At 43.5% G+C, this 24,521-nt stretch overlaps 1 protein-coding gene across 1 annotated transcript in view; it reads left to right on the top strand.

The window, feature by feature from the left end:
- Nucleotides 1-24,521, top strand: part of RALGAPA2 (Ral GTPase activating protein catalytic subunit alpha 2) — a 4,189,194-nt gene that overhangs the window by 818,829 nt on the left and 3,345,844 nt on the right. The gene's annotated exons all lie outside the window — the stretch shown is intronic.

The following is a 24,521-nucleotide window of genomic DNA, read 5'->3' as shown; positions in this document are numbered from 1 at the left end:
CCGCAGTCGGCCAGTGTTCCAAAGTCTTGGTCTGGCGTCAGTTGCTGTCGCTTCTTCCCTGACGTCAGTGCGCCAGGGGTATATAAGATGTAGCCGACGCCATTTTATTCAGTCTTTCTTGCCGCGCGGTGCCCAAAGCAAAAGCAGTTCGCAAGTGCCGGTCGGCCGACTCCTGAGATTTTCAATTCGAATTTCAGAACCGAAGTCTTCAATAAAGCTATGTACCCGTTGAAACTTTTCTTGCCTCAGACCGATGTCAGTAAAAGTTAATAATTGTATTTCTTGTGGGAAGCAAATACCTCATAAGGATTTTCATTCTTACTGTATTCCATGCCTAGGCCCAGACCACGACGTCACTAGTTTTCGGTTTTGTGCTAGATTTAACAAGCGCACTATTAAATGTCGGTTTGACTTTGCTCGCCATTACTTTGGCCGAAGGTTCAATTATACCATGCCGTCGAAACAACTGACGACCGGAATGCACAACAAACGCAAAGACAAGGATAAGGGCAGGCATCCGAGGCCCAAAACTGATGATGAAGCCTCTTCTAGGCCAGTCGCCGGTTCTCAGTGAGGCACTTGCCCAGCCCCTGACTCCCACTACCTCAGAGCCACAGGCCGCCTCCGACTCCCACGTGGAGATGTCTAGGCCTCTGGAAACTCAAGGTATTGGGCCTACGGAAACTAATCCCTCAGATGGGTCCGGAACCGCTGAGCAGGCATCGGCTTCTGAGGGCGTTTTCAGACCTTCACAGCTTACCATCAAAACTACAGCCAAGTCTAAAACTCCATTAAAGACAAAGAAGCAAGTACAGCATTCACCTGAACAGGCCTCCATGCCTAAAAAACAGATGCTCAAAATGCCCGAAGACTTAATTACTCTGATCAGGGGTTCCCATCCCACTCCTGATAAAAGGCCTAGGCAGGATAACAGACTATGATTCCTCTGACCAGGTTTCCATTTCTTCTGATTCCTCTTCAGACCAGGGATACTCCTTACCCCCATTTCTTCGGATTCTTCTTCAGACCAGGGATACTCCTTACCCCCCCCCCCCCCCCCCATGAGGATTCTAATGCTGAAAAATCAATTCCTTCAGCCTCTCCTCCTAAGGATTACTCTTTTGGGGAAACTTTACATACCATGAGGGAGCATTTCCATTGGAAGGGCCAGGATTAGTCTGAGTCCAAGAAAAGGCTCAGAGGCTTTCTTTTATTGCCTCAGCACAGGCCCCTTGCTATTCCGCCAGTGTTAGATATTGTGGATGATGTGTTCTCCGAATCCAGTTTAAATCCTGATTCTTTGCCCCCTGCTCCAGTCAAGCCAGACAGATACTACAGAGTCCCTGACTCTCACAAATTTCTTTATAAAAACCCTGTTGCTGACCCAGAAACTATTTTCCAGGGTCCCAAAGGGGTAAAGGCTTCCACGGCTAAAAATCCAGTTCCCTCTGACAGGGATTCTAGAACATTAGACAGATGGGGGAAGAAAGTTTACATTTCTGCAACTTTAGCAGTGAGGGCTTTAAATTGCCAGTTTCACATGCTTAAATACCAACAATATTTAATGTCTCTGTTAAAACAGAAAATGCTTACAAGTTCAGAACTTCTTGACTATAAGGAAATGCAGGATTTATTGTATGCAGCTGAACAAGTGGGAAAACATACTCTGCAATGTGGTTTTGATTCATTAGAGGCTTCTTGTAGTGCAGCATTTACAGGATCTGTGATTCGAAGGCATGCTTGGTTAAAAGAACAAGGTTTACCTGATCATGTTAAGGCAAAATTATTGGATGCTCCTTTACAGCAGGATATTTTATTTGGTGTTAAGGCAGAAGAGGTGTTAAAGAAAATGGAGGATAAGGCAAAATCTATGCAAACAGTGAAGGATTTCTTACAGGTACAGCCACCTCGATTTAGCAGAAATTGGCCTTCAAAAAATTGGTCCTTTCCGGTGTCAGACAGACCAAAAAGAGGCAGATAAGGACGCCCAAGAGGCAGATCTCAGCCCCAAGGCTCTTACAGACCATGACAGTGGGGTGCTTCAACCCCAAAAGGAGGGGAAGACAAGTCACAACCTTATAGGAAACAGTCCCAATGACTTCCCCCTTCACATGCCAAGCACTTACCTTTTGGCAGCTCCCTTAGGGGGAAAACTAGCACTTTTTTCACAAAATTGGCATATAATCACCCAAGACAAATGGGTTCTGAGTATTGTGTCTCAGGGTTACAGGTTCCACTTTCACACTTTACCAAGGCTAAAAGGAATGCTAGACCTGCCACAAAGTCAATGGACAGAGGCACAACAACAAATTACAGTCCTCATGGACATGAGAGCTAGTCAAAAAGTGCCACAACAGGAACAAGGACAAGGATTTTACTCAAGACTTTTCCTGGTCCCCAGAAAGGACAAAGCCTGGAGACCCATACTGGATCTTTCTACTCTAAATACTTACCTGGATGTTCCGAAATTCAAAATGCTGACACTACAGCAGCTTCTTCCCATGCTGGGCAAGAAGGCTTGGCTTGTTACTTTGGACCTCAAAGAGGCATACCTCCATGTCCCTATCAGACAAAATTGCAGAAGATACCTCAGATACATAGCTGGTTCAATGTATTACCAATTCTCTGCACTGCCCTTTGGCTTATCTACTGCGCCTAGGGTCTTCACAAAATGCCTGGCACCAGTATTTGCATTTTGCAGACAAAAAGGAATTCAAATATATCCATACTTGGACGACTGCCTTATTCAAGCAGAGAGCAAGGACATTCTTCTAAAGCATCTGGAGTTTGTAAAAAGATTGCTAATTTGCCTAGGGTACACAGTAAACGAAAAGAAGTCAAAACTAGTGCCCTTACAAGAGATAATATTCCTGGGTGAATGAACAGACTGAGAATGTTCTTTCTACATACATTAATGAATTTGACACTAAACTTTTTAAATGTAAGAAACGTCAACTTGAAGTGTCATACCTACAGGAGTGTGTTCACAAGAAAGTCATCCCTAAAGGGTTACGTCAGTGGAGATATCCTGCAAAGTTAATTGAAAATTCAGCGTTCCATCAGGAGCTGTTAGAACTTTTTGACCGACAGGGGCAAGAGTTTTTATTAGCCCTTATCAACTTTTACAACAAAGACATGGTTGCTTTGAAAACTGACTTAGAGACTTTAGAAGTTGTGATAAAAACACACGCTGACTTTTCAAGATACAAATATGAGTATTGTAGGACATTCACAAGTATTGAAGCCACGATGAATAAACTGCTTATTACTAAGAAAATGAAACTAAACAGGGATATTAATGATTATGCCAATAAAAAAGCATATCCTAGGCCCCCTCTTCATTTTCAGAAAGTTTCCAATGGTGATCCCGTTGTAAATGGTGATAATGATGAAGAAACATCAGCCTCTAACAACAATCAAAATAATGATAGTTTTGTTGATGAGGAAGTACAAGGTCCAATTTTAAGGAGAAGTGAGAGGCTGCTTTCTAACAGTAACAATCAGCGAGGTAATAAAAAGCCTAATCATAATAATGCAAGGGAGCAGCCTAACACTGTAAATGGAGAACAAGTCCATAATCAACAGGGTTTTCAGGCTGGTACCAATACTGGACAGAACAACAGGAAGCCCAGTTACAACCAACAAGTAAGGAACAAGAGAAGACAACGGAGGAGGTAGCTCCTATTTTAGTAACTGAAGAAATGCCTTCTCTTCATCTGAGTAGTGAAGGGGACTTCACCATATATAACTCCACTTCCTTAGATGTCCAACAGGACATGGTTGACTTTTTATCTCAGGGGCTGTCCTTTGTACCGGCGAAGTCCTTTGACATAACTAGAACTATAATGGACTTAAAATTGTTTATTCGTAAACTTAATCTCCAAATATCAATGGGACCTATGGTTAGTATGGTGAAAACTTTGAGGGTCTCTAGTGTGTTTAATCCTCCACTTCACCCAGGTTTAAACACCTTTGAGAAAATGTGTGAAATTGATTTTTGGGCCATCAAAGAAAAGCGAATACACACATCCCGTCCAGTTCAGTCTGACATGTCTATGACGGAACGTGGATTTAGTCAATTACTTAAAGATTGTAATACAAGAGTCATGAAGCCTGACAAGGGGGGCGGCTTAGTCTTTATGGATCATTGTTTATACGTGGACAAATTGATGGAACATTTAAACACTCCCAATTACACTCAGGTAACAATCAATGAGGTTAATGTAGCCTACAAGAAGGTAAGGTCAACCTTGGATGACTTGTTTGTGGAGGGTTCCATAGACATAGACCTTTACCAATATTTAAATATGATAGCTCCTAAAACACCAGTATTGTTTGGGTGTCCGAAGATCCACAAAGACATAAAGTCCCCCCCTTTCAGACCAATAGTTGATGGCCGTGGCTCAATCACATACGCTTGTGCCAAATACGTTGACAGTTTGTTGAAGCCTTTTATTGAAACCGAACCACAGATTTGCAAAGACTCGTGGAGTTTTCTTACAAACATTAGTTCCTTAGAATACCAACCTGAGGTGTATTTCTTAACTATAGATGTTAAAGATCTATACACAGTGATCCCTCAGGATTTAGGCACACAATGGGTAAAGGAATTTTTGCACAGTAAAAAAGCAAATGATAACATCATTTACATAATTGAGACTTTGCTTGAAATGGTCTTGAAGAATAATTTTATGTTGTTTGAGGGTATGTTTTACCTGCAAAAAACTGGTGTGGCCATGGGTTTTCCATGTGGCGCTAGTTTCGTCAACGCCACTATGGCTTATTGGGAAAACAACTTGTTGTTTAAAGATCAACTATTTCAAAACAACGTCACCTGGTACACTAGATACCAGGATGACATGTTTTGTATTTGGAATGGAGAACTGTCCATGCCACCAGTCTTTATTTACAACATTAATAGGACCACAAGTTTTCTAAAGTTTACTTACAACATAGGTGTAACTGCGATGAACTGTTTGGACATTTGGTTAGTTAATGACAAGTCTAATGGTAGATACAAAAGTTCTATATATAGGAAACCGACGTATTCAAACTGTTTCCTTCATTTTACTAGCAACCACCCATACCAACAAAAGAAAGCGGTGGTCAAAGGCCAGATGGTGAGGGCCGCCCGTATGATTTCGGATGAAGTAGACTGAGACTGAATGTGACCATCTTTGTAACATGTTTATTAAAAGAGGCTATCCTAGTCAACTTGTTTACAACACCAAAAAAGAAGTAGTTTTCAAGCGTAATGTTGGTTATTTCATTCCTTTATTAAAAGGACAATCAAGCTCATCTTCTCACTCAGTCCTTAATGGATCGGCTAGTCTATCTGATGAATTCTTAAACAAAAAAGCTGGTAATGTAAGTTATCAAACCATCTTTTTGTATACATTCTCTTTAGATTTCTGGTCTATTAGAGAGGTAATAAATAAAAATTGGGACCTCATTAAAAATGATGATTCCCTTTCTAGAATTCTTGGTTCTAGCCCTAGAATAGTATACAGACGTGGTCAAAATCTTAAAGCCATTTTAGAGAGCAACATTAATAGCAGGAATTCTTATGGGAGAATTAATGGGATGTTTAAATGTGGTTCATGTTCACAATGTAAACACATTCTGGTTGGTAACCAGGTGGTTTTGAACCACAACACATATAAAATAAAAGGAAAATTTAACTGTGAATCTAAAGGTGTGATTTACGCTGCTTGTTGTAACTCATGTAACGTGTTTTACATTGGGAAAACGGAGCGACGTTTTAGGCAGCGAATATATGGGCATTGTTATGCAATAAAGAAGAAAGATTTTAACAATGCCTTAGCCAAGCATTGCTCTGAATTTCCCGTACACACCTTTAGGTTCACAGTTTTACAGCAGAGAATTGAGAACATCCGAGGGGGTCCTTGGCAAATTTTGCTCGAAATAGACGAACTGAAATGGCAAGTGCGAACGAGGGCTCATATGCCCCCAGGGATTAATGATAGTATTTCCATCAAAAGTCTGTTGAAACTTCTAACTTTGAATAGATAAAAATTAAACACAATGCAAATATATAAAGTTTTTGCATATGACAGTTTAACCAGGAATTAGAGGTTGGTTAGTGCGTTCGTTTAATTAGGTATTTTTTAGTCCTCATATTCACACAATGGAGAACCAGGGAATTCATAAGTATTTTTACGAATTTGACTTATTTAGTATGAATTTGTTTTAAGTAGAGTATGTTGTTATTAAATTTGTATAGTTTAGTTTTTAACATGTATACACATAAAAGTGTTGTTTTTAAACACAAGATGAGATAGGACTATATATTGTTTTGGTTATTATTTCCTGTATTATAAGTTAATGAGTCATAACTTGTTATATAAAAGTAGGCTGCGATAATATGTTGTTATGGTTACTAACAACATTGCTTAACTGATGACATCACTGACTTGATTAGATAAAAGGCATTGGTTTACCATATTTTAACTGTTTGTCTGAAGAAGGCTAGGCACTGTCCTAGCTGAAAGTGTAATTTATAATAAATAGCACTAACTCTTTTTGGCCGACTTTTATTGTGTTCCGTTTCAGTTCAATAATATTCCTGGGTGTCAGCTTAAATACAACGGCCCAGATGGCTTATCTCATGCCAGACAAGCAAGGACAACTGACTCAGTACTTTCAATTGATGGCAACAAAAACCCAACTCCCTGCAAGAAAAATTCTGCAGGCCTTGGGGTTCATGGCATCCTGCATACTACTAATACCATATGCCAGACTGCATATGAGGAAATTACAGTGGTACCTAAAAAGTGTTTGGACTCAACACTGTCACAGTTTGGAAGCAGTAATACCACTTATTCCCTGCCTCCAACAGGAGTTTTGATGGTGGGCACAGGCATGTCACCACAACAAGGGACAGCCTTTCACTCTACCCACAGTCAGGCAGACACTAACAACAGATGCTTTGGATTACGCCTGGGGAGCACACATGGCAGGAAAATGTATTCAGGGCAAGTGGGCCACAGACCAAATGCATCCTCACATCAATCAAAAAGAGATGCTAGCTGTACAGAATGCCCTAACAGCTTTCAAGGACCTTCTGCATCCATGACAACTATTACTAAAGACGGACAACACCACAGTTATGTGGTACATAAACAAGCAAGGGGGCACTCATTCTTATCCCCTCTGCAGACAAGCCATGACCTTGTGGAACACAGCTCTAACCTATCAAGTTCATCTGCAAGCACAATTCCTGCCAGGAAAGAAAAATACAGTGGCAGATGACTTAAGCAGAAACATCATGGATCCTCACGAGTGGAAATTAAATCCACAAGTATTCAGCCTAACACAAAAATGGGGTAGCCCAGACATAGATCTTTTTGCCTCCCCAATGAATTGCCAACTATAGAAATTCTGCACAAGGACTTGCCACACACAAGCATGGAAAGTGGATGCTCTCTCGTTCAGCTGGAAAAGCCTAAACGTTTATGCCTTCCCACCACTGCCTCTCCTTTCAAATGTACTCCTAAAAGCCAGACAAGAAAAGCCAAAAATGATCCTGATTGCCCCAGACTGGCCACGCCAGCACTGGTACCCAATCTTAAAGAACTTAGTTCAAGGCCCACCATGGATTTTACCTCAAATTCCACATCATCTGACTCAACAAAACAATCAGATCCTGCACAGCCAGCTCAAAACATTAAACCTGGCTGCATGGCAGATTCCTTTAGTCAAGCAGACAACACCTCTCTCTAAAGCTGTTATGGATGTCATTTTGGCGGCCAGAAGGCCTAGCACCAGGAAAAGTGGGAGAGATTCTGTGCCTGGAACCAGGCTCAAAGCTTTGACCCTCTTGTCCCAAATATTCCTCAGATATTACAATACTTAACTGAGATGCTGGACAAAGGCCTATCCTTTTCATCCATTAAGATCCATGCCTCTGCCATCTTGGCTCTTACACACAGATCCTCCTATTTTCTCTCATCCATTGCTAAAACAGTACCTCAGAGGGGCTAAAAACATAAGACCACCCCGGAGAGCACCAACACTAACTTGGGACCTCAATTTTGTCTTGGAAAAACTAACTTTACCTCCTTTTGAGCCAGCCAATTCAGCAGAATTAAAATGTGTCATGGAAAACTGCTCTGCTTCTGGCAATAATCTCAGCACAAAGAGTCTCAGAGTTACAGGCACTAATGGCAGTGGAGCCTTTCATCATTTTTCACCAAGACAGGGTTACTTTAAGAACAAACCCTTCATTTATGCCAAATGTGGTATCCAGTGTGGCTCTTAACCAAACTATTCACTTGCCAACTTTTTATCCAAATCCCCAGAATAAAGGGGAGAGACTTCTGCATTCTTTGGACATACACAGACAGTTAAGTTTCTACTTGGACAAAACAAAAGCTTTCAGGAAAACTGAGCAATTGTTTGTAGCATATGCTGCAGGATTACAGGGAAAGGCAATTTCCAAGCAGACCATTTCAAAGTGGATAAGACACTGTATCCATTTCTGCTACACACATCATGGGAAAACTGTACCTAGCAACATAAGGCCACATTCCACCAGGGCAGCAGCTACTTCCACTGCCTACCTTAGAGGAGTACCTACTAAAGCTATCTTGGAAGCTGCAACTTGGAGTTCAGTGCACACCTTTACCAAACATTATCACTTGCCTCTTTATTCTAAAGCCAGAGCTGGCTTTGCCACTGCAGTGCTGCAGGGCCTCATAGCCACCCCAAATCCTCTGTAGAACCAGCCACCCTACCTCAGCTTTAGGATTCAACCCAAGTATAATGCCTGCAGCAGTGAAACACGATGAACATAGTACAGTTTTGTACCCACCATAAATGTAGATGTTCGAGTGTATTCACTGCTGCAGTCCAGGTTACCCTCCCTCCATCCCCTCTTTCTTAGCTGGGACTTGTCTATACCTTTCTACCCTATGCTACCTATGTGGTGTATTTGCTGGTATCTAAAGGTTTTGGTTTTACTTTTTATGTATGTTTTATTAGCAATATGTATTGCCTACCTATTTGGGGGCACCTGACATCTGGGGCAAGAAAAACTGAAGAAAATGGCTTCAGCTGCATCTTATATACCCCTGGGGCACTGACGTCAGGGAAGAAGCGACAGCAACCGATGCCGGACCAAGACTTTGGAACTCTGGCCGACTGCGGGACCGCCTGATGGCAGGATAACCCAAGTGTAATGACTGCAGCAGTGAATACTCTAACATCTACATTTATGGTAGGTACAAAACTGTACTTTTTAGCACCTTGTATATTAGAGTATTTAGAAGAAAATTGGCCCTGTGAGGCACTGAAAGCCATTTAGAATTTTTCAGCAGATCGCAATGGTGTATATATGGGTGTCAGCTAGTAGAATGAATGTGCAGATTTTATTCTCAGAAGTCTGTATTCTGTGAGTATTGACTGAATCTATAATGAAAAAAGGTCATATTCTTATTTGAGTATTAAAATATTTTTTAGCAATTATCCTGCAAGCAGAAGGTGAAAGGAGATGACTGATCTTGTAACAATTTTAATTGAGCAATAACTTTATTAGTTAAAAAAATCTGTGTGTGTGTGGCAAAAGAAAGGTATTGTTTAGTATTAGGCCTAGGTACCTCTGTTCAATGACATTAGGTACTCTGCTCCCATTAAGATCTGTTAAGAGAATAGGAGGAATAACTGGTAATTTCCTGACAGATGCAAAGACCGTGACATTGGTTTTCTCTGGGCTAATTAGTAGTCTGTTAGTAGGTGAAATTGTCCTGTAACTTGGTTTATATGTCAGAGTGGCTAAGACTGGATTGCAGGAGCAGCATATCATCTGCATCCATTATTAATTTAAGATTTGGTAATTATAGTGGGAGAGCATTAACAATGAGTTAAGGAGAAGAAAAGGAGAGTGCCTAACACAGACCCTTGCAGTACACCTGTGTTAAATTTACCAACAGAGGATGAGCCATTGTTATAGCCCTGGAAGGTTCTGTTGTAGCTGTGAAACAAACAAATAGCATTATGTCAGAAGTTGAATCTTTTGAGTATTTTGAGAAGAAGAGTATGTTCGACCATTTCAAAAGCCTTTGTCATGTCAAAAAAGAGACCCGAGGTCTTCATTCAGGTTCCAGTAAATAGTATGAGTGACCATTACCAGGGCAGTAAAGGTACTGAAAGCATCGCAAAAGCCATGCTGTACATCACATGACAAGCCATAGCTGTTTATGTGCTTAAGTAGTTGCTTGTATAAATTTTCTAAATAATTTGGTAATATAGCACAGGGTAGAAATAGTTTTGTAATCCTTCATCTCATTACGGAAAGTAACTTTAAGTAGAGGGATTATAATTGCGTGCTTGAATGCTGGTGAGACCGTGCGGAGGTGAGAGAGGAGTTAAAGGTACGAGTGGGGGGGGGTTTCAAATGCAAGTCTTAGGAAGGTAGGATGAATATTGCTGAATTTAAAGCCTGAATTGTTGAATTTTGAGTAGTAGAGACTTGGTCTGTTTTACTGAAATTTCGGAGAAGTGAAATGTTGCTGCATAAAAGGCTTGGAGGGTATAGATAAGAGGATGAAGGCGTAAGATCACGCAACTGATAGGTATTTAAATGAGGAGAGACCGCCATAGTTATGCCAGCGGAGTCCCTCAGGGATCCGTCCTGGAACTGATCCCTTTTGGCATTTACATCTGTTACGTCAAGGCCAATGTCGGGCCTCTGGATGACTACATTTGCAAAAGATTGCAAATTAGGAGCAGTCCTAGAATCCCCCACTGAAACAAATGTTCTCCAGGAAGGGCTGACACGGACAAATAACTGGTGTCGGAGCCATGTACTAAAACTAAATGCCAAAGAATGCATAGTAATGTCCTTTGAGAAATCGTCCGCCCCTGGTAACTGTCATATTGACAACACACACCCCTAAGATCTGATCAGGTAGTCAGGGACTTGGGGACACTCATAGACAATAGTAATGTAGCCATTGACCATCATGTCTATAGTAGTGAGGGCATTCACTGTTGTCCAACATATAAACAAAGGTATGGCATCTTGGTCCAAGGAAGTCATTGTTCCACTGTATTCGGCATTCGTAAGTCCTCTCATTGAGCACAGTGCCCTCTTTGATATGTACCTAACCAGGCACATCCAACAACTGGAACATCCACAGAGGTTCCTCACTAAAAGAATATAGGGCGTAAGTAACATGTCCTATGCAGACCGCCTCACTACCATATAGGTTCATAGGTAGGTACTAGGCTATTGGCCCAGGGGCTTATATAAGCCTAGTCAAAAAGGTTCCCTGTCTTTCACCACCCAAGAAAATTATTTTCCTGTGCCCCTGTCATACAGTGCCGCAGAAGTGATCCCAGGGTGAATTTTCTATTTCCCATCCAGTCGTCAAGATTTAGCTTTGCTTGACATGAATGCGTAGTTTGTTCCAGAGTATGGGAAGTCTCTGGGACAGGAATCTATCCCCCCGGCATGTTCTGTTTATTGTGGTGAGAAGATTTAGGTCCCTGGAGCATGTGGTTCGAAGAGATTGGGATTTCTTTAAGTGTAACATTTCCAACAGCTCTGGGTTTGACATAGCTTTGTATATTAGGCAGAGATCACCACTGAGTAGGCGATATGCGACTGAGTAGAGCTGGAGTTTTTTGAGACGGTCTGCGTATGGCATCTGTTTGAGGTCTGTAATCCTCTTAGTGAGGTATTTCTGTGGCCTTTCCAGTTGTAGGTGTCTTGTGAGATACATGCCAAATGGGGCACTGTACTTTATAGTGGGTCTGATGAGGGATGAAGTAGAGAGGGAAAACAACCTTTTTTCTAGAGGCGAACCCTTTTGTGATGGTGTGCCACGTAGAAGGATTTCCTGACTACAGTGGCAATGTGGTTATCAAAGGAGAGACTACTGTCCACCTGTGTCCCGAGGTCTGTTATCACACTTTCAGTTTTTAGCGAGCTACCGCCTATGTGGTAGTTCATGGGTACTGAGTTTTCCCAAAGGGGATGACAGTGCACTTCTTGGCGTTTAGCTTGAGGCCATGACTTTGACACCAAGCATCTGTCTCTGTGAGGCCCTTTTGTAGAATGTCTACATCATTAGGTGATTCTCTTATGGCTCCCAGTTTGCAGTCATCTGCGAACTTTGTTAGCCAAAGACCTTCTGTGTTGGCCTGCACTTCAGAGAAGTAAATGCCGAACAGGAGAGGACCCAGGACCGAACCCTGTGGTACTCCACTCGTCACTGTTCTGAAGTCGGACTTGGAGTCTGCTACTTTTACTGTGTGGGTTCCGTCAGTGAGCCAGTTGGCCACCCATCTTGTGACATAGGGATTTATGCCCAGTTTAGTGAGTTTATCTATAATTCCAGAGTGGAGGATGGTATTGAAAGCCTTGGCGAGGTCAAGATAGGCTGTATGCACTACCTTGCCCTCGTCTACGGCTCTAGTGACTGCTTCAAAGAAGTCCGTCAGGTTTAGTAGACATGATCTACATTTTACAAACCTAAAACTGATTGGGGTCCAGGGTTTGGAGGTTACCTATGTCTTTGTTTATAAGCTCCAAGATGATACGTTCCATGGCCTTGCAGACCAGGCTCGTCAGGCTAATGGGGCGGTAGTTTCCAGGGTCCGTGGTGGCACCCCCTTTGTGGAGTAGGGTAACCATCGCTGTGCACCATTCGGTAGGCACATAGCCTGAGGTGAGGCTATGATTGAACATGGTACTTGGGTGGGGTGCCAGTTTGTTCTGTAGTTCATGCAGTACGCAGCCTGGGATGTTGTTTGGTCCCATTGATGCTGTGTTCTTGGCTTTGGAGAGTGCGGTCTTTACTTGTTCATCCATGATTACAGGGGCTTTGCATTCTTCTGGTGTTAAGATGGGCCCTTTGGAGGGTGAGAGGGGGGTAAAGTTTCTGCCAGGATGTTATTGGTTGGTTCTGTATATTTAGTGCCATTGTGCTGTAGCTCAGAGCAGATCTGAGTGTCGCCATTGAGATTCTTGACATAACTGTAGAATGCTTTGTGGTTGTCTTTGGAATCAGTGGCGATTTTATTTTCATAAGTGGCTTTGGAGGATTTTATGAGGGATCTCTGCTTCTTGCTGAGGCTGACCAGGGAGTTCCTCCAATCTTGGGATTTTACTCTTTTTTTTTTTTTTTTTTTTTTTGCAACAACTTCTTCCTTCTGTTGTAGAGTTTGTTATGGCAGGGGACCACCACATTGGCTTCGTTTTTTTGTTGGATAGCGTCTTGGTTCTGTTGGGGATGGCACGATCCATGCACTCGTGTATATGCTTATACAGTGCATTTGTGTAAAATTCAGTAATCGTGCCTCTATTTTCCATCTGCATTGGTGTTGTGAAGTTTGCCACTTCTGTTTTAAGAAGCATGAAATTGGCTTTGGAGTAGTTTTTGATGGTTTCCTTAATGGGGGGGGGGGTATGTATGTCTAGGATGATTATCTTGTGGTCGGATCTGACCAGTGAGGAATTGACCTCTGGCGTGGAACACCGGTTACCCATATTGGTAATGACCAGGTCCAGGATATTGCTGACCCTGGTGGGGATGTGGACAAGCCGATCCAATGTGTTGGAATTTATGAATTCCAGAAAAGCTTGAGCGAATGAATTGGTACATGAGTAGTTTTCCCAGTTGATGGTGGGGTAGTAGAAATCGTCCATAATTAAGGTATTGGTTTGTATCCTAATATTTGCCAGTATCTTAAGAAATGAAGAGTGGGAATCCTGGGGCATGGTGGGGGATCTTTAGCAAGCTACAACCTGGATTGCAGTCTTGCCCAGTGTTAGTTGCACTTGGATAATTTCAGATGCATTATGTTGAGCAACTAAACTGGAGGTGTGGATATCCTTAATGAATATGGACGCGCCTCTGCCTTTAGTGTTGTGGTCCAGGTTAGGTGGCCGAAAGGTGTGGTATGAATTATAGCCTGGTAATGCAGAGGTGCTCTCTGGAGCCTTGAACCAGGTCTCTGTCACTGCACAGATGTCTGTGTTCTCCATTTTAAGGAGTGGCTCGAGTGAGTGCATTTTGAGGTATAGACTTCTAGCATTGAGTAGCATTATCCTCAGAGTTTGCTTGCTTGCTTATACCTGTTATGGTGGTGAATTTAGCATTTGAACCTTGCCTAAAAACGGCACTATAAGGGTGGCAAGAGCCTTAGCCAGTATCCAGAACCCCAAAGGCGACAGGTGCAGGCCATCTCTGGGAAAGCATTGCGGTCTATCGACCATGTCGCCCCAGGCAGACAGATACTGGATCCCCTTAGAATGACACCAGAAGCTTAGCCAGTTGTTGAAGTCAATCATTTTGTCCTTGTATTCTGTCTTTTACAGGCTACTGAGGGGAGGTCTATGCCTGGCATACAAGGCAGTGTCAGACCCCACCCTAATGGACCTCCTGCCTATCCACAAAACAGACAGGACCACAAATACCTGTTCCAAAGACTTGAACCTTGTCTGTTATATAAATAAGACCTGCTGGAGAGATGATTATGCGTTTCAGAGAATACCCTTTCTCTGAAACAGGCTCCCCATCCTTGTGAAGCAGAGTTCCTCCCTAACCCACTTCTTGTGTAACTTGGACAGTGGGATGGGGAACAGGAAATTCATCCCTAGTTTGGCACCTACATCTCAAATGTAGCCTGTAAATGGTTCATCTCCCAGGCCCCTGCTTGCAAATATTTCATCTCCCAAGCCCCTGTTTACACTTATCAAGGGTACCAGCACTTGTCAGAGATTTGGGGTGCATGGCTAGGCTTAAAAAGTTCCTTATGGTCATTAACCTAGTACACATCTGTGAACCATTGGGCCTGTGAACCTCAAGAGTGCGTATCAAGAGGTTGATTTTATTTTACTGATGATTGATAGCCAGGTAGTGAATAATCCCATTGAATCCATTTCATCCATTGTGTGTGTGTGTGTGTGTGTGTGTGTGTACATAAACTCTGACCATACATATTTCATTATGAGGATTACAAACATAAATTGGTTTGTACATAGATTGCTCCGTGGATTACAAACTCTTATATTAGAAATAGTTGATGTTCTTCGTGTTTCACTGTTGCAGTCATTACATTTGGGGTAATCTGCTGGCAGGTTGCCCTCAGTCTGCCTGAATAACAAAGTCTTGAGTCCTGCATCGGTTGCTGTCTCCTCTTCCATGACGTCAGGTCATCAGGGGTATAAAACATGCAGCAGACGCCATTTTATTCAGTCTTTCTTGCCACACGGTGCCCGAAGCAGAAGCAGTTCGCAAGTGCTGGTCGGCCGACTCCTGAAATTTTCGCATTTGAGTTTCAGAACCGAAGTCTTCAAACTAAAGCCAAGTACCTCGTTGGGGAAACTTGCTCCTTACCGATGTCAGTAAAAGTTAATAATTGCATTACTTGTGGTTAGCAAATACCTCATAAGGATTTTCATTTGTACTGTATTCCTTGCCTAGGCCCAAATCACATCGTGCCTTCCTGTTGGTTTTGTGCTAGATTTAACCAACGCACTATTAAGCGTTGGTGTATTTTTGCTTCTAAATATTTTGGTTCAAGATTTAATTATCCTGAAATGTTGTCTGTTAGCAATCCGACTACCGGAGTTCACAAAAAATGCAAAGAAAAAGACAGACAGACGGTCGAGGTCCAAAACAGACGACGAAGCTTCTCCTAAGCCAGTTGCCGGTTCACCGCTACTCAGTGAGACGCTTTTGCAGCCCCTGATACCCACTAGTTTTGAGTCGCAGGCCTTTACCGAGACCCATTCGGAGTCCGGTATGCCGCGAGATTCTCAGAGTATTGAATCCACGGATGTCTCTCCCTTTGATGGGTCTGGAGCCGCTGAGCAGGCACCGGCTTGTGAGGGTGTTTTCAGGTCTCAACATTTTAATATTAAACCAACACCAGCCTCAAAAACAAGGTCAAAAACATTTTCTTTGTCTAAAAAACCGACACATGAACCATGTGCTCAGGCCCCCTATGCCTAAAACAGATTATCAAAATGGCTGAGGATTTAATTACCTTGATCAGGGGTTCCCAACACCACCCCCCCCCCCTGCTAAGAGGCCTAGGCAAGACACTGATTATGAATCTTCAGATCAGGTTTCCATTTCTTCTGATTCCTCTTCTGATCAGGAATTTTCCATTCCACCCTATGAGGATTCTGATGTAGAGGACTCCATCCCATCTGCATCTCCTCCTGAGGCTTACTCTTTTGGAGAGATTTTGCATACTTTAAGGGAACATTTTCACTGGAATAGTCTGGATTTCTCTGAATCAAAAAAAGAGGCTTAGGGATTTCCTTCTTCTTCCTCAGCATAGGTCTTTGGCAATACCTCCGGTATTAGACATTGTTGATGATGTGTTTTCGGAATCAAGCATGGCTCCTGATCCCCTGCCTCCGGCTCCTAGTAAGCCAGACAGATATTACAGGGTTCCTGACTCCCACAAATTTCTATTCAAAAATCCTGTTGCTGATCCTGAGACTATTTCTCAGGGTCCCAAGGGTGTAAAGGCCTCTACAGCCAAAAATCCTACCCCCTCTGACAGAGATTCCAGGGCGCAAATTTGGCAATCAGGGCCTTAAACTGCCAGTTTCATATGCTTAAATAATCAACAGCATGTTATGGGCTTACTGAAACAGAAAATGATGATTTCTGATTGTGTGCAAAATAGACTTACAGGAATTATTGCATTCAGCAGAACAGGTTGGAAAGCATACTTTGCAATGTGGTTTTGATTCCCTGGAGGCCTCTTGTAGGGCCGCCGTTACTGGATCTGTGATTAGAAGGCATGCCTGGCTCAAGGAGCAAAATCTTCTTGATCATGTTAAAGCTAAATTGTTGGATGCCCCTTTGCAGCATAACACTTTGTTTGGTAATAAGGCAGAAGAGTTTTTAAAGAAAATGGAAGACAAAGCTAAATCTATGCAAACTGCATATGCAGCCACCCAGGTTCAGTAGACACTGGCCTACTAAAAATTGGTCCTTTCCTGTGTCCAACAGAGCCACTCAAGGCAAATCCAGGCGCTCAAAAGGCTTCAGATAGTGGTCGCTTACAGGTCAAAGCAATGGGGTGCCTCCACCTCCAAAACTGGAGGAAACAAAGCACAACCATACAGTAAGCAGTCTCAATGACTTTCCTCTACCATCACCAAGCACTTGTCTTTTGGCAGCCCCCTTGGGGGGAAAACTAGCACTTCATGCTCAAAATTGGCAGTTAATTACCCAGGACGAGTGGGAATTAAACATAGTATCTCAGGGGTATAGATTTAATTTCCATACTTTGCCAATTCCAAACGGATGGCCAGATCTGCCACAAAACCAGTGGGCAGAGGCCCAGAAACAAGTCGTGTCCCTCATGGATATGGGGGCTATTCAACCTGTACCAGAAAAGGACAAGGTTTTTATTCAAGGCTTTTCCTGGTACCCAGAAAAGACAATTCATGGTGTCCAATACTGGACTTATCGATTTTGAACACGTTCCTGGACATTCCAGAATTCAAAATGCTGACTTTACAACAGCTACGGTCTATGCTAGGCAGGAATGCTTGGTTAGTAACTCTAGACTTAAAAGAGGCATACCTGCATATTCCAATAAGGGAATCATGCAGAAGATACCTCCGCTTCAAAGCAGGTTTTTTTGCATTGCCAATTCTCTGCACTGCCCTTTGGCCTATCTACTGTGCCCAGGGTCTTTACAAAATGCCTGGCACCATTAATTGCATTCTGCAGACAAAGAAGCATTCAAAGTTATCCTTATCTGGACGACTGTCTCATTCAAGCAGAGGACAAGGACACTCTTCTTCAACATCTGGCATTTGTAAAAAGGCTTCTGGCATGCCTAGGGTACACCATAAACGAAAATAAATCACAACTGATACCCTCTCAAATAATTACACTCCTGGGTGCAAGCTTGAATACAACTGCCCAGATGGCTTACCTCACGCCAGACAAACAAAGGCAATTGACAACATACTTCAAACCAATGGCAATAAAAACCCAGATGTTCATCGTGCATACAGCTGCAGTCATAACAGATGGGTTCTCCTGCCATCAGGCGGGTCCTCGGTCAGCCGAATTCCAAAGTCTAGGTCCGGCGTCGGTTGTCGTCGCTTCTTCCCTGACGTCAGTGCGACAGGGGTATAAAAGAACCAGCTGACGCCATGTTCTTCAGTCTTTCTTGCCGCGCGGTGCCCAAAGCAGAAGCAGTTCGCAAGTGCCGTTCGGCCAGCTCCTGAGATTACGAAAAATTTGGAAAACCGAAGTCTTTTTAAAAGCTAAGTACCCCGTTGGGGAAACTTTTCTTGCCTCAGACCGATGTCAGACAAAGTTAATTGTATTTCTTGTGGGAAGCAAATACCGCATAAGGATTTCCATTCCCTCTGTATACCTTGTTTAGGCCAGACCACGACGTCTCGGTCTGTCACTGTTGTGCTACATTCAACAAACGCACTATTAAGCGTCGGGCGGAGTTCGCCCAACATTTTTTTGGGAAAGCATTTAATTATACCATGTCGTCGGATACGCCGACACTGGTTTTGTCTAAAAAAACGCAAAGACAAGGACCGACACTCGAGGTCCGCGGCCTCTACCGACACCATGCCAAAACCAACTACACGTGGTCCGGTTCTCAGTGAGGCGCCTACGCAGCCCCTGACTACCGACGACACATCTTTGGCGGTGTCTCCTGTACCCGAGGTCGCAGGCTCCTCGGCCCACACCCCGACTACAGATACCGAAGCCACTCTTGGTGTTGAAACACAGAATGTGGACAAGTCCACCTCCACTCAAGGTGTCTTCAGACCTTCCTCTTCTTTCTCCATCAAGGCTTTCACCAAGTCTAAAGCAACCATGCACCCTAAGAGACCAGTTACAGAGGGCCCATCTCCAGGCCCCATGCTTAAGCGACAGATGCTTAAAATGGCTGAGAATTTAATTACTCTAATCAGAGGTTCTCAGCCACCTCCGGACAAAAGGCCCAGAGTGGAGGAAGGTTCCCCCTCCTCTGATCAGGGATCCATTATTTCAGAACACTCTGATGATCAGGAACAGGCTTACTCCCCTTTTGAAGACTCTGATGCAGAGGAGTCTATTCCTTTTGTATCCCCCCTGAGGATTTCTCATTTGGGGAGACTTTGCATACCTTAAGGGAACACTTCCACTGGGAAGGCCAGGATTATTCAGATTCCAAGAAAAGGCTCAGGGAATTTCTTTTGTTACCCCAGCACAGGCCTCTGGCTATACCTCCTGTCTTGGACATCCTAGATGATGTTTACTCGGAGGCCTGCCTTAACCCGGACTCTCTACCTCCAGCTCCAGTTAAGCCTGACAGGTACTACAGGGTTCCTGACTCACACCAATTTCTTTACAAAAGCCATGCTGCTGACCTAGAAACCATCTCACAGGGACCCAAGGGGGTTAAGGCTTCCATTGCCAAAAATCCATTGCCTTCCGAGAGAGATTCCAGATCCTTAGAAAGGTGGGGAAAAAGGTATATACCGGCTACCTTAACCATGAGGGCCTTAAACTGTCAGTTTCATATGCTAAAATACCAACAGTTTCTGTTATCTCAATTGAAAAGTAAAATGTCACAACCTGAACAACCAGACTTGAAGGAGTTGCAGGATTTGATGCATAGTGCAGAACAAGTGGGTAAACATACCTTACAATGTGGTTTTGATGCTCTAGAGGCCTCATGTAGAGCTGCTGTTACAGGCTCAGTCATACGCAGGCATGCTTGGCTCAAGGAACAAACCTTGCCTGATCATGTCAAGGCTAAATTACTAGACACCCCTCTTCAAAAGGATGTACTATTTGGGGCAAATGCTGAGGAAGTATTACGAAAAATGGAGGAAAAAGCTAAATCAATGCAAACTGTGAAAGAATTTCTGCAGGTTCAACCACCACGTTTTAGTAGAAATTGGCCTTCCAAAAACTGGTCCTTTCCTGCCACGGCCAGACCCCAAAGAGGCAGATACAGGCACCCGAGGGTCAGAGGGCAACCACAAGGATCGTACAGAGGCAGACAATGGCAAGCTCCTACACAAAGAGGTGGTGAGGACAACTCACAATCTTTCAGAAAGCAAACCCAATGACTTTCCCCTTTGCAGGCCAACCAGGTCTCAAATGGCAGCCCCCTTAGGAGGAAAGCTGGCACTATTCTCAAAAAATTGGCATGTTGTCACAAAGGACAAATGGATCCTGGACATTATAAACAGAGGCTACAAATTCCACTTTAATACCCTTCCAAAAATGAGAGGCATGCCAAAACTGCCACACAATCAAAGGGCAGAGGCACAAAAGCAAATTTCAGATCTTATAAACATGAAAGCTATTCAAGAGGTACCTACACACGAACAAGGTCAAGGTTTTTATTCCAGGCTATTTCTGGTGCCAAGGAAGGGAAAAGATTGGAGACCTATTTTGGATCGTTCCATCCTAAACGCATTCCTACTCGTACCAAAATTCAAGATGCTCACTCTACAGCAACTTCTTCCCATGCTGGGCAAGGAGTGTTGGCTGGTAACATTGGACCTCAAGGAGGCATACCTGCATGTCCCAATCAGACAAGATTCAACCCATTATCAATTCTCTGCATTGCCCTTTGGCTTATCTACTGCACCCAGAGTATTCACGAAATGCCTGGCATCAGTAATTGCCTACTGCAGACTTCAAGGGATAAAAATATACCCTTATTTGGACGACTGCCTGATCCAAGCGGACAGCAAGCACATTCTACTGAAACATCTAGCTTATGTAATAATGTTATTAAACTCTCTGGGATACACAGTCAACAAAGAGAAATCAAGGCTAATACCCTCTCAAAATATAATTTTCCTGGGTGCCAATTTGGACACAAACACCCAGATGGCCTACCTCACGCCAGAGAAGCAGGGGCAACTAATTCAATATTTCAAAACACTGGCAAATTGCACCAGGCTGACTGCAAGGAAAATCCTGCAGGCTCTGGGATTCATGGCATCTTGCATCTTGCTAATCCCATGTGCAAAGCTGCATATGAGAAAACTACAATGGTACCTAAAAACATATGGTCTCAACACAGCCACAGTTTGGAAACAATAATACCACTAATTCCATGTCTGCAAAAGGAATTTCTGTGGTGGGCTCAAGCATGTCAAGCAAACACAGGTCTTCCATTCAGCAAGCCTCAAGCAAATCAAGTCATCACAACAGACGCCTCGGACTACACCTGGGGGGCGCACATGACAGACCGGTGCATTCAGGGCAAATGGTCCCAAAAAGAAAAGCACCTTCACATCATTCAAAAAGAAATGCTAGCAGTAATAAATGCTATTATAGCTTTCAAGGACCTTCTACTACCAGGTCAACTATTGATAAGAATGGACAACACCACAGTTGTGGTACATAAATAAGCAGGGAGGAACACATTCCTATCCCCTATGCAGACTGGCCATATCACTTTGGAACATGGCCATGGACTTACAAATGGAACTACAAGCACAGTACTTGCCAGGCAAGGAAAACACGCTGGCAGGCAACCTAAGCAGGAATATGACAGATCCACACGAATGGATGTTGCATCCAAAAGTTTTTACAGAAATAACCCAAGAATGGGGAAGGCCAGACATAGATCTCTTTGCCTCCCACAAAAATCATCACTTGACAAAATTCTGCTCTAGGACCTTCCACCCAATGGCCTGGAGAGTGGACGCTCTCTCTCTCAGCTGGACATCAATGACAGTTTATGCCTTCCCGCCTCTTCCTCTGCTGCCCAAAGTCCTACTGAAGACCAGAGCAGACAGACCAAAGATGATCCTCATTGCTCCGGACTGCCCAAGGCAACACTGGTACCCACTCCTGAGGAGCCTGACTCATTCCCCTCCATGGACCCTGCCTCTAATGCCTCTTCTTCTGACTCAGCACAGCTTCAAAACTCTTCACAGTCAGCTAAAAACACTCAATCTAGCTGCGTGGAAGATTCCTTAGCATCACAGCAGGCCCTACTCTCCAAGGAGGTGCAGGATGTCATTTTGGAGGCCAGAAGGCCATCAACTAGAAAAGCTTACTCCGCAAAATGGAAACGTTTTTATGTCTGGAATGAGAAAAAGGGCCAGAACCCTGGAAAACTGAATTTACCTCAAATACTACAATATTTGGCTGACCTACTAAGCAGTGGACTTTCGTTCTCCTCCATCAAAATTCATGCCTCAGCCATTTCTGCAGAATACAACACTGATCCTCCTTTATTCTCTCACCCTCTTTTAAGACAGTTACTCAGAGGGGCTAAGAATTTAAGACCTCCAAGGAAACAACCAATACCTGCTTGGGATCTAAATTTAATTCTGGAAAAACTGACTTTGCCTCCTTTTGAGCCAGCTGCTTCATCAGATTTGCAATATTTGTCCTGGAAAACAGCTTTCCTTCTGGCTATCACTTCAGCTCGTAGAGTTTCATAACTACAGGCCCTCATGGCTGTCCAGCCTTTTATCATCTTCCATCAGGACAGAGTTTCATTACGAACCAACCCTTCCTTTATGCCTAAAGTGGTATCCAGGGTAGCTTTAAATCAGGCCATACATTTACCTACTTTTATCCCAATCCTCAAAACAAAGGGAGAGATTACTACATTCCTTGGACATCCACAGGCAACTGCGTTATTATTTGGACAGAACAAAGCCTTTCAGAAAATCAGAACAGCTCTTTGTGGCCTATGCGATAGGAGCTCCAGGAAAGCCAATTTCCAAGCAGACAATCTCAAAATGGATAGCCCACTGCATACACTTTTGCTATTCCTTTCATGGCAAAACTGTTCCTACAGGCATTAGAACTCATTCCACCAGGGCCACAGCCACCTCTGCAGCCTTCCTCAGAGGAGTTCCTACCAAGGATATCTTGGAAGCAGCCACTTGGAGTTCTATGCATACCTTCTCCAAACACTACAACCTACCATTATACTCCAAATCTAGAGCAGGCTTTGCCACTGCAGTCTTGCAGGGCATTTTGGCTCCTCCTAGTTCCACCTAGTGCCTACCACCCCTTTCTTAGCTTTGGGATTCTACCCATCTGTTATGACTGCAGCTGTATGCACGATGAACATAGTACAGTTTTGTACCTACCATAAATGTAGATGTTCGAGTGCTAATACAGCTGCAGTCCAGGTTTCCTCCTCCTTCCCTCTAGGGGTATTCTTTTATGGTGTATTTGCTTGCAACTACTGTTTCTTGATTATATTGCATTGCATTACTTCATAATTTTATGTATTGCCTTCCTTCTGGGGGCACCTGACATCTGGGGCAAGAAAAACTGAAGAACATGGCGTCGGCTGGTTCTTTTATACCCCTGTCGCACTGACGTCAGGGAAGAAGCGACGACAACCGACGCCGGACCTAGACTTTGGAATTCGGCTGACCGAGGACCCGCCTGACGGCAGGAGAACCCATCTGTTATGACTGCAGCTGTATTAGCACTCGAACATCTACATTTATGGTAGGTACAAAACTGTACTTTATCTGCAAGACAAATTCTGCAGGCTTTGGGGTTCATGGCATCCTGCATTCTGCTAATTCCATATGCGAGACTGCATATGAGGAAACTTCAATGGTACCTAAAAAGTTTATGGAGTCAACATTGTCACAGTCTGGAAACAATGATTCCTCTCATTCCCTGCCTACAACAGGAGTTTCTTTGGTGGGCAGAGACATGTCACCAAAACAAGGGACTGTCATTCACTCGACCCCCCAGCCACCCAAACCCTAACTACAGACGCATTAGATTATGCTTGGGGGCGCCCACCTGGCTGGGAGATGCATTCAGGGCAAATGGAGCCCAAACCAAATGCATCTGCATATCAACCAGAAAGAGATGCTAGCTGTTCAGAGTGCTCTGACAGCCTTCAAGGACTTCATCCAGGACAACTACTGATAAAGACGGCCAACACCACAGTTATGTGGTACATAAACAAGCAGGGGGGTACACATTCCTACCCCCTTTGCAGACTAGCCATGGCCTTGTGGAACACAGCCTTGACTTAACCAAATACATCTTTAAGCTCAATTTCTGCCAGGAAAACAAAATACCCTGGCCGACGACCTAAGCAGAAATCTTATGGACCCGCACGAATGGAAACGGGATCCACAAATCTTCAGCATGTTAACACAGAAATGGGGGAGCCCCAGACATAGGTCTATTTGCCTCTCCCCACAGTTCTGCACAAGAACTCCTCACAAAAAAAAACATGGAAAGTGGATGCCCTATCCTTCAGCTGGAAAAACCTATCGGTCTATGCCTTTCCCCCTCTGCCTCTACTCTCCAAAGTCTTACTAAAAGTCAGACAGGAAAAAACAAAAATGTTCCTACTTGCTCTGGACTGGCATCGCCAGCACTGGTACCCACTTCTAAGGAATATGTCTCAACTTCCCCCATGGTACTTGCCTCAAATACCTCATCTGCTGTCTCAGCAGAACAATCAAATTCTGCGCACTCAGCTCCAAACTCTGAATCTTGTAGCATGGCTGATCAATTAATTATTCAAACAACACCTCT

Source organism: Protopterus annectens, chromosome 1.part2 (genome assembly GCF_019279795.1).
Source record: "Protopterus annectens isolate FY-2018-M chromosome 1.part2, PAN1.0, whole genome shotgun sequence".
In the NCBI taxonomy this organism is placed as follows: domain Eukaryota; kingdom Metazoa; phylum Chordata; order Ceratodontiformes; family Protopteridae; genus Protopterus; species Protopterus annectens.
This window is presented reverse-complemented; position numbering and strand designations above follow the sequence as displayed.